Raw genomic sequence first — 8909 nt, 5'->3', positions numbered from 1 at the left:
GAGTGTCTGTGTCCGCCAAATTCACATGCTTTAATCCTAACACCCAGTGTGATGGAGGTGGGAGGTCGGGCTTTTGGGAGGTGATTAGGTGATGATGTGGAGCCCTCATGAATGGGAGTAGTGCCCCCAGACGTCCCCCAGAGATCCTGTCCCTTTCTGCCTTGTGAGGTTACAGTGAAAAGACTGCTACCCAGAAGAGGGTCCTCACCCGATCATGCAGGCATGTTTATCTTAGACTTTCAGCTTCAGAGCTGTGAGAATAAATTTTTGTTGTTTGTAAGCCAACCAAGCTATGGTTTTCTGTTATAGCAGCCCAGTTGGACTAAGATACTGGGACTTTACATCAGTGGAGATATTATTCAGTGCACTGAAAAATAATTAAAGGCAGGTGGGACTCTGGCCTTACGTAAAAAGCCGTTATAAGTATCAAGAATACCTTAAGAACATGATCTTGCAATACACTGATATGTGCACTACAAAATGTCACTATTCTCTCTCATTTGTAATCTGACACCGATACATGAGCAAGAGAGTGAAAGGGCATCTCAGGTAAACCATTGAATAACACATATTATTGATGGTGTTGTATTTATATTGTGGTGTGATCAGAATACAGCATTTCAGGGAGGAGAAAAATAAGCACTAAAACATTGCCATACATACCTTTTGATCCAACGAGTTCACCACTAGGAATCTTCCCCCCCCAATCCCGCCTATGTACAAAGATTTTCAGAAGGATGTACACTGCAGTATTTTATATATATGAGTGGAAATAGGGAACCATTTAAAATGCCAAATGGTACATCTGATTTATGGAATATTAAAAATCCATCTAAATATACACACACAATCTTGAATGTATATATGGTAATACAACCATATTTTTTAATGAAACAATTTTTAAATGTTACTGTGATCCCATTTATATTTTTAAAAGATATGCATGTATGTACAATATGTATTCAATGCATACGATGGGCCCTAGAAGAATAAACACCCCTTGTTGGTAGTGATTACATCTGGGAGGATTATTTGAAAAGGACCGTATGGAGTAGTGTGGTTAAGGGAACAGTAGCCCCTCCTTATCTGCAAGGAACACGTTTCAAGACACCCAGTGGGTGACTGTAACTATAAGTAGTATCAAACCGTGTATATATCATGTTTCTTCCTATATGTACACACCTGTGATAAAGTTTAATTTATATATTAGGCACAGTAAGACATTAACAGCAGTAAGCAATAATAAAATAGAACAATTATGCCCATATACTCTAATAACAGTTATGTGAATGTTGTCTCTCTCTCAAAATACCTTATCGCGCTGCACTCACTCTTCTTATTGTGATGTGACGATACAATGCCTACGTGATGAGATACTAGTTGGTGAATGACACAGCATTATAGGCTACCACTGATCATCTGACCATATGTCAGCAGGAGGATCATCTGCTTCTGGATGGCAGTTGACTGTGGGTAACTGAAACTGTGGGTACGGGGGGACTGCTGTATAGATTGTGGTGCAGACCTCCTAAATTTGGATCTTGACCACTTAGTATATGTCCTCTCTAGATCCTTCAGTTTCCTCATCTGTAAAGTGTATGAATGCATGTGAATATTGCTTAGAATAGAGTTGGCACTTAATAAATATTACATAAGTTAGCAATCATGAAACAAATGTTCATCATTATAATTAAGGGAGAGTTTTAGTTTTTACTCTGTAACTGCTGCTTTGTTTAACTCTTGTGCAATACACCAATGCATTTTTTTTACTTTTTAATGTTCATCCATCTTTGAGAGAGAGAGAGAGAGAGAGAGAGAGAGATGTGAGTCAGGAGTGTCAGAGAGAGAGGGAGACACAGAATCTGAAGCAAGCTCCAGGCTCTGAGGTGTCAGTACAGAGCCCAACATGGGGCTTGAACTCACAAACCACAAGGTCATGGCCTGAGCTGAAGTCAGACGCCCTACCGACTCAGCCACCCAGGTGCCCCTATTTTATGATCTAAAATAAGGAAGACAATCCAGAAAATTTAATGTTATTGCTGTAGTGGTGATAAAACTGTATAAAGACGTTAGGGCGTTCAATTCCAAGACCTCCTGCTCCTTCACTGCTAAGTGAACTAGACTACTCAGAGTAAACAATTACCCCTCTACTATCTCAAGGGCAAGGAATAACAGCTCTTTCTCTTTAACGAATCCTACGGTGCTGTGTACCCAGCGGGTGTGCACTAAATGTTTGCGGGTAATGATAATGGTGAGGATGCTGACAGCTGTGACAGACTATAAAACTTGATTTAAAAGCCATCAAGAAAATGTAACACAAAATACATTCCTGAATTTTGTCTGTATGGAAAACAAATTCGGTTTGATTATTAATAAAGTAATTTAGTGTACATGGTACTATTGATTATTTTGGTAGCATCCTGAGTCTTGCTCATTAGCATGACCTAATTATTATTTCAAAGGAGTCAAAGAGCATAGCAAGGTCCATTTCTATTATTTTAGTATTAAAACTTGGTTTCCTGTAAGGACTTTATAAATTAAATGCACAAAATGGATGTTAGCAACTAAATTATCTTTAATCCCTGCAGCAAGATTTGCAGTAGTATGACTGTTTTCTGTTTCCTTAAATTGCAATGTTACTTTGTTTCTACAATGACATACTCCTCTTCTGTGTGTTTAAGTAGCTCATGCATGGAAAGAATTACTTTATTGGAAAGATGATGATGTGTGTCCATTCTAGCTGCATCCCAGTTTCGGGGGGTGAGGCTCTAACCATTTATTAATAGGTGGCACACTGCCTCTCTTCTGCAATCACTGAAGCATCAGCCAGGCAGTATATCAATGGCATTTACCCCGCCAATCAGCAGATCTGAAACTAATCTTTATTAATGGATCTCTATCTCCTTGAGGCTGATATGATGGTGACTCGAGTGATTGGAAGAGATTCTACAGGGCAGATGCACTGCGAGGAACAAGAGCCAGGACTACGGGGCATAGGTGACCTCCTATGGTGGTGGGAGATTCTATAATCCCCTCCATGGCTATAACCATTGGCATCCTGCCAGGAAAGAAAAGCTACACTAGTTATCTGAACAGAGAAATTTAATACAAATAATTGTGAACTAGTAACAGGATATTAACTACCTACAGAGGCAAGGAGAACTCTCAAGATTACAGGAATAACCGATATAGGGAGTAGCTACCACAATACCCAGGAAGGAAATAACTGAGAAGAGAGCCCTATCCATGGTGAAGACTTTGACCTCATTGGAAACGGTGCCCATGTGGCCCACTAGATGGCAGAGAATTTTGCTGAACGGCCTCAGCATGGCCTGGCACCCAGGGTTCCACTCAACAACAAGCTGCCACTGGAGCGTTAATTAGCCTCTTTGGAAAGTCAGCCAGGGCACCAGCAAGGACAGAAAACTTGCATGGAAACCACTTACCGGGGTGATGGAGAGTTGTGCAAAAAAGCCACCCTCTGCGCACAAAAAAGTGCCCGTGAAGCTTTCCAATAGGAAAGCCAAGCACGGAGTGCCTTCCTAACTCACTGGATGGCCACTGACTGGAGTGGTGGGAAGATTCACTGGGGAGGTGACTGCCACTTGCAGCTGCACACTGAAAGACACAGAAAAAACAAGCAAACAAAACCAAAAACACACCATATCCAGGACAAGAAGCACCCTGCCTCCTCATTGTTCCTCCGGGCCTCTCTATTTGCAACGCCAATAGTGCACTTGCTGGCAAAGAAGTATTTGCAAGTTTGAGTTTCAGTACCACAAATCAGGGTGGAGAAGGGTGGGCTTGGGGCTCAGAGGCAATACTTTAACAACTGGTGCAATAGCCAAGCCTGGAATATTGAAACTTGGTTTTATTAAAGGACGTTATAGAAACAACCTCCCTATTTTCTTGACCATTTATTCATTAATTTATTAACTCAATCAAGAAATATTGATTGATCACTTACCATATGACAGGTACTATCTTCCAGACCAAAGATAGAGCCATAAATGAAAAATGCGGTTCCTGGACTTGATCTCTGATGGCTGGTCTTCTCTCTAGGTTTTTTTTATTTGTTTAGTTGTGGGGGTTTTTTGTTTTTGTTTCGTGGTTTTTTTTGGTTTTGTTTTTTGTTTTGGGGTTTTTTTGGTGAAAAAATGTATATTTAGATTTAGCCAGCTGGGCTTAGTTTAGATGATCCCAATTTTGCTGGCAACATCCAAAGCATCATAGTTGGGATCCAGTTGAACATATGCTTTCTTTTCTCTATCATGCCTGATCAGGATGTTGACCTTGGCCACGTCAGTATTGTAGAGCTTCTTCACATCCTGTTTGATCTGGGGCTTGTTGGCCTTGGCATCCACAATGAACACAAGTGTGTTGTTGTCATCTATTTTCTTCCTGGTTGATTCAGTTGTCAGGGGGAACTTGATGATGGCATAGTGGTCAAACTTGTTTCTCCTGGGGTGCTCTTTGAGGATATTTGTGCTGCCTGTGGAGAACTAGTGTCCTGGACTGCCAGAATGTAGGTGACCTGTGGATCTTCATTTTTTATAACTGAATGCCTTTCAGCACCCCTTTCTTGGCCTTTGAAGCCTTTGCTTTGGCTTTGGCTTTGGGAGGGGTAGGGACTTCCTTATTTGTCTTCAGTGCCATCTTCATGAAAGGGCTCCCTAGGGTTCCTAATTCTACCTCCAATTGGCTCAATATTCCTATTGGCGTCTTGATCAGCCCCTACCCCCTGGCTTTGCCCTGCCTTGTTCCCAAGATGCTTCTCAGCCCTTGATGGCTACCCCCCCCCCCAAAAAACCACCCAAATAACACAGTATTAAAAACTATACTTCCTTCATTATTTAGTCAAATATGTTTATGTAAGAAACTAGAAATATGGTCAGGGTGCCTAGGTGGGTTAGTCAGTTAAGCATCAGACTCTTGATTTTGGCTCAGGTCATGATCTCACAGTTCGTGAGATTAAGCTCCCAGTTGGGCTCTGTGCTGAGCATGGAGCCTACTTAAGATATTCTCTCTCTCTCTCTCTCTCTCTCTCTCTCTCTCTCTCTCTCCCCCTCTCCCTCTCCCCCCTCTCTCTGACCTTCCCCCACGCCACCTCTAATGCTCTTTCTCTTAAAAAAAAAAAAAAGAGAGCGAGAGAAAAGAAAAGAAAAAGAAACTAGTAAGATGGTGATATCCTAAACTAGAACTTTGGCAATTAGAGATAGGAAATGAAGGAAAATGGGAAGGATGCATAGGAGGTAGAATAGACAACTCCTAGTGAACCCTTGAATGGAGGGGCTAAGCAAAATCTGGGTTTTCACCAAGAAAGAGCCTACTCAATTATCCTCTGGCTCAGCCTCCTCTGGAACCCACTCTGTGTTCTTGGGTAAAAGGCTTTTAAAAGGCAATGAATAAAATCTAAATGTGCTTCCCCTCCATAACTTCAGTCAATATGAAAGGAGAGACATTGGTGGCAGTAATCTCCAGGGACATAAATGCCATTCTTTGTGTTAAAAGTACAGCAGCACAATGGTGGTGCTTTTAGGATCTGCTGCACTAGATAAAGAGCCCTGGACCAGAGATTCTAGGAAAATTGGTAGTGTATTTAATGGGCATTGGTGAAGAATGGCCATGTTGATGTTTATCACACAAAGGAGCCTTAGAAACACATCCCACTGATGCCAATTTGTGTAAATAGAAGAGGATCTTACTGGAAGGAAACTTACAGTCAAATAGCGGAGCACATGTGATCCTTTCAGCCATCACGGTCCCATCTAGAGCTGTGCTTAAGCCAGGTATAATTGGATGAACATCATGAGGAAGTCTTCTTGAGGGACCTACCCAGTCAAACACTGCATATTTATAGGACTGGAATAGATCTGGACCAGTATGTTACAACAGAAGCGTTCTGACCCCAAAAAAGGGCTTGTTAGAAAAAGAAAATCTCTGGAGTTCAGTATCTGGTTTCAGCCTGTTTATCAGTTGAGCTAACTCATATCATACCTGCTGCGCTAGCTTTTTTCTAGGCTATTAGAAAGTGAGAGAAAATGAGCCTCCAGAGTCCTCCGGGTTCATCTTTCCTTAATGATAGTCTATGAAAGATACACTTGCCACTGCAAACCTTTGCTTACAGGGAAGAAAATAATTGGTGCTGTATGCAGACTAGTTAGAAGAGGACAGGAACAATCTTTTAGGAGAGGGCACACTTCAAAACTTTCCATTAAAGAAAGGCTTAGATGCACTGTCAATGCTTTAAAAACTCCCAGAACCACTGGAAAGAAATGTAAGGTAGACTGGTGATAAAACAAACAAACAAAAAAAGGCATGTAAGTGAGGAGCCGGAGAAATACTTTATTGTATTTCAGAAACACATAGCTTGGGAGAAATGGATTATTTGTAAACATACATAGATTGTATGCAAAGATACTTAGTTGATCCAACAAAATCAGTTACAGGACAGACACACAAGCAAACACACACACACACACACGCATGCACATATACATAGAGAGAGAGAAAGGAAAGGATTATCATATGGTCCCTCTACCAACACGTCAGTAAATTTAAATCTGACACCATTTTGCTTAAAGTAGGTGATAGCTTGATCATCAAAAGTGGCCAGTATTTGAGTTTTATTATAAAGGAGAAAATTCGGATACCATGGAAACATTTTTACTGACCTAGTTTTGTTTCTGTATTGAGCTGAAGATGAGGAGTGAATGTGGAAAACAGGAAGAAGAGAGGAGAGAAAAATTCATTTTTGTTTCTTTCCATTTTTGTGTCTTATTTGACTCTACCTCAAGCTCTTAATGTCAACTTGTTCTCTACTTTCCTTTAAAAGTTAAATTATCTCTACGGGTTAGCAACATAGTTCCTTTTACTTAAAACTGGTGGAAATAAGCCCCCAATTTATTTGTGTGCGTTTGTGTGCACATGCACATGTGTGTATTCTTAAATCCTGAATTCTTTATGAATATTATAACAAACACCATCAACTGGACCCTCGAACCATTCTCTGCTCTTCCTTTTATTAGTACATCACACAGAGTCCTTACAGAAGTCTGAGCAGCACAAGGCCACCCAGCTAGACTACATTCCCTGGCCTCACTTGCATTTGGCTGTGGCATTATTACCAAATTCCCACCACGCAGGAATCTGCGCACTGCCATGCTACCTCCAGGACCTCCAGTTCCTCTCTTTTTTTTCCCCTTTTCCTATGGACTGGGCTGGAGATGGACTGGAGACAGGAACGACTGGAAGAACCACCTCCTGGAGCTAGAAGCCACATTTTGACGAGGGCAAAGGCCAACCTCCCATCTGTCCTTGGGGGACCTCATGGAGCAGAGATGTTACATAAAAAAGAATCAAACATCTATTTTATTAAGCTCCTTCATTTGTAGGCCTCTGTTAAAGCAGCTTAACCTGTATGTTAACTACAAATATCAAACTATAGAGAATTGCCAACCTATCATAGCACAGTAGTAGAGGTACACAGTTCTGAAGTCCATAAGATATATTTTCATCTAATTCAATCTTAACTTTTACGTCTCTTCATATCTACTTCATTAGGTAAAATTTCAGCTGCTTCTCAGATATCTGGTTTTTGGTTAACACTTAAATCTGGCTGGTTTAACGACGTAATCATTAGACTGTAGAACACTTCTCCCCACACATACCTTTCTACCACATTAGCAAAGGCCACCTTACAGCAGTTCCATTGAGCAGTATATCCTGTGCAACTATCGGGAAGAAATTGCAAGACACACTCAAAAGCAAAAACATAGTTTGAACTAAGCTAAGCATCCTATTAAGTAAGCTAACCAAAAAAAAAAAAAAAAACACAAAAAACCAACCAAGTAATAAAGTAGAAGGAAGGAAGAAACAAAAGTACAAAAATTGATGCTGCAGAAATAGGAAAAAATGACCAACAGAGGAAAAAGCTAGCACTTTGTAGAAGTCAGTCTTTTACCACAAAAGACACAAGGCCAAGATATTTTTATAGATAAATTTTACCAACTTTCATGAATCAAACAATCCTTATATTAAATTTTAAAATCTCAAAGCCTAGAACAAGAGGGCCAATGACCAGATTTATTTAAGTTTAGTCGTTAACACCCACGCCACTCAAGGAAGGAAAGAAAAATCTAAACCGATTTCACTTGCAAAGATAGGTAAAAAAAAAATCCTACAAAAAATAGCAATGATAACTAAATTGAATACATGATCCTGAGCTGGGTCCTTTTGCTAAGAAGGACATTACTGGCAGAATTTGAATGGAGTCTAGGAAATATAGTAGGAGTGCATTTCTGTATCCAACTGTTTCACTTAATTTGATGACTGTATTGTACATATGGTGGAGAATGAAGGAAGTAGACACTAAGTTATTCAGGGATGGTAGGACATCAGGTCCCGCTTCAAATGGTTCAGGGAAAAAAATAAAACTCTTTGTACTAGACTTGCAGCTATTCTGTAACCTTGTCAATGGTTCAAAATAAAAATCTGATGGTAGCCAGAGGGGAAGCGGGGTGGGGGGTGGGGTGCAAAATGGGGGAAGGAAAGTGGGAGATAATAGCCTTCCAGTTATGGAATGAATAAATCATAGGAATAAAAGGCACGGCATAAGGAATCCAGTCGGTGGTATTTTAATAGCTCTGTAACGAGACAGATGGTAGCTACACTTGTGGTGAACATAGCATAATGTTTAAGCTTGTCATTTCACTAAATTGTACACCTGAAACGAATGTAATGTTGTGTGTCAACTGTACTCAAATAAAAAGGGGGAGTGGTAATGTTAAAAACTCAACATTGAAAGAAAATATTAAAGAGAATGTCAGTATCATTAGTGTTATTTAAAGTCACTTGTACTTCTCAAATAACTTACTACTTTCTTTCTGTTATGCAATCTGTATATGCTG

The 8909-nt window shown here is 40.2% G+C and overlaps 1 pseudogene; it reads right to left on the bottom strand.

Annotated features, from left to right (window-relative positions):
* Positions 1-4190: 4190 nt before the first annotated feature.
* LOC125161098 (60S ribosomal protein L23a-like) lies at positions 4191-4662 on the bottom strand (annotated as a pseudogene).
* Positions 4663-8909: the final 4247 nt, after the last annotated feature.

Source organism: Prionailurus viverrinus, chromosome A2 (assembly GCF_022837055.1).
Source record: "Prionailurus viverrinus isolate Anna chromosome A2, UM_Priviv_1.0, whole genome shotgun sequence".
NCBI lineage: Eukaryota > Metazoa > Chordata > Mammalia > Carnivora > Felidae > Prionailurus > Prionailurus viverrinus.
This window is presented reverse-complemented; position numbering and strand designations above follow the sequence as displayed.